Source organism: Lepisma saccharinum, chromosome 13, assembly GCF_977018435.1.
Source record: "Lepisma saccharinum chromosome 13, izLepSacc3.1, whole genome shotgun sequence".
Classification (NCBI taxonomy): Eukaryota; Metazoa; Arthropoda; class Insecta; order Zygentoma; family Lepismatidae; genus Lepisma; species Lepisma saccharinum.
The window spans coordinates 3,719,906-3,722,753 of NC_139241.1; positions in this window are offsets into that span (position 1 = coordinate 3,719,906).

Consider the following 2,848-nt stretch of genomic DNA (forward strand, 5'->3'; position numbering starts at 1 on the left):
ACGTTTCTCCGAAGAGGTGGAGTTGTATGCGATACCGGGGGAGGAGGATCGACGAGGTACGTGGGCACTCGACGCTCTGCGCGAGAGGATGCGCAGGGAACTTCAGGGAGAAGTTATCAGCGAGGAAGAGGAGGGGTAGGTAGGTATATAAAGAGTTCCGTTGTGTTTGAATTTGACTATTCACCAGACATCTTCAGCTGTGTACATCATTGGAGATAGTTGTTACCGGAGGAAGCGATAGAACCGCTATTCGAAGGTAAGTATGATGGGTTTGGTGTCCTGGGTGTTGACGTTTTTTGGTGGGGTGATTGGAAAATTATCCCCAGCTGAACCAGTTTCGGATTGTAGTAGTGACGTACCTGCTGCTGAAAGTTTACCGGAATCATCGATACGTCCAGGTGGGAGTACGGAAGAGAAATGGTATGAGGGTAGTTGTATTAGCGAAGCAGAATTTCGACGTAGTTGGGAGGAAAAAAATGCCGCCCCTCATGTATACGAGAAACTAAAACGCTGTAGAGGAAAACGTATCGATGATGACGGTAAACGTTCAAGGAGGAGGAAACAGAATATTCTGAAGAATGTTGTGTCTAACCCCTTATATGGCTATACGGAGTACTCTCCATGTAAAACAACGTGTCTGGCATACACTGCTACGATTTCTGGTCTAGGGAAAGTGAAGTCGTCGGTCAAACCAAAATTGTCTGGTGGGAAGAATTGTGAGTTGCTGATTATAGATGCACCTGTAAGATTCCGAGAATCTCTTCTGGTCACATATTACAGCACGAATGTATCGCGTGAAAGATCTTTGGAATTGGACAATGATGGATTTGCGATCAGTATGTTCTATTCCCGACATCGTACGCACGGATTATGCGAGACACAGTTTCTTACAGAAAGAGCTCCCGTGTACAGCCACTTACCGTACTGGGTGTGGTCGGAGAAGGTAGCAGATGATATAGCTGCACACGGGTACCAGGCAGGGCCGTTCATCGTAGTTACGGGGGTTACCTCAACTAACTGTATATGTCAGAAAACAGAGACGGAGTTAAATTCCGAGCATATAAATGTAGATTATCTGCATGTTCCTCCTCAATGTGTTGCCACAAAATCTCTGATGCGAGCCGGCGAGAACTTGAGACATTCGGTTTCAGGCATCGAGATGGTTCGCTATGAGAATTTGGAGGAGCTAGTTAGTGAGGTAATCCCACGTGTCTACCGAGTAGCGTGCCACAAGTCCTACATGATAGTTGATTACTGTGACGTTTCAACGTTAATGCAGATGTTTCGAAAAAGTTTCCGAGACTCTGTATTAACGTTGAACGAGATTTTCAAATGGTTCCACACCGGTATAATGTTAAACGACTCGATAGGCACGGTAATGGGTGTGAACGGCCATGGTTTGGAACCTGCGGAATTACTGGAGTACGGTAACGATCCGACAATAAGTGGACTAAAAAGAATATTCATTTTTCTTTCCAGCATATACAAAGTGGAGGAACAGTTTTCCGGAAGTAGAACCCCACCGACACGGCGGTACCCAGATATCATAGAAGAGACGGACACCTCAGAAATTGACGAAGAGTGAAAGGTGAGAAAGCATATTGTTTTTTTCTGTATTCCGGAATAGGGTATAATTTCCGAAACTGAGGGTAAAATGAAAAGATCGATATTTAAAAATAGTAATAAACGTGTACATATATATTTAAAATGAGCTATGAATACAAAGTTAGAAGCGATAGAATATAAAAAACAGAAAACTCACCGGAGATTCGGTACTTATACCTGTTGAGCTTCTTCTTCTCCGGAAAGTATTTCCACTATCTCCGGTTGGGGGTTATTTCCACCCGAAGATAGTGAAGTAGTAGACTTACCAGCATTCGGTATCAGGGGGGAGGACAGGCGTGCGAAAAGTAGAGCAGAACTCGGAGGGGGAATTTGTGGAAGAGCTGCAGGTTCGAGAGGCACGGGTTCTGTAGCAAGAGTGTGAGTAGTAGAGGTAGAAGGTTTGGAACGGTCGAAAGGTGACGGAGACGTAGGTATTCGGGACAGAGGGGGTGGGGGGTTTACTGTTGTGGAAGATGAAGAAGTTTGTTTTCGTCTTAAACTCTTCCCTGATACTAGATGCTGGTAACGTCTTACATGTATCGAACCTGTAAATAGATAGAAATATTTTGTGAGAAAATGCATATAAATATATAGAACGAATTAGTAATGATTAAAATGTTTAAATTTAGAAGAACGTTTGTAAGTATAGGAAAGTATGTTTCTATGTGTGAATCGGGAATTATCAGATACTTTAATCGAAAAATTGTAAATATGCGTGTATAAGAAATTATAATTTGAGAATTCCAGAAAAAATGTATTCCAATATAATAGACGTGTCAAAAATATTGTATTATAAAATATGGTATTTACCCTGTTTGGTGGGTACGGCACTCGTCCAGAATCTCGTTCTGCATATCATGAGTACCGAATCTCCGGTCCAGCTCCTCTTCCATCTGGTCCAACTGTCCCCTCATGGCGTCTATTTTTTGCTTGAAGAAATTTCTGTTTTGCTGATTTATCCTGTCATATTTCGCCGATATATTCCTTATCTTTCTGAGAAACGTCTCTTCCGTACCCGTCATCACACCGAATATCTGCATTAATATGAACTGTGTTTTCATCATGTTGCCTATGGTGAAAAACTTTTGCTGAAAACAAAAAACATATGTCTTACTTTTTGTTTCTTATTTCCAGATGGCATCCCTACCGTTCGAATTTGACCTCCTACACGCGAATGTGAAAAATGAAGCTGAACGTGGAGGTGAGAGAAGGAATCTATGGAGCAAGACCCATGCGAAGCAGG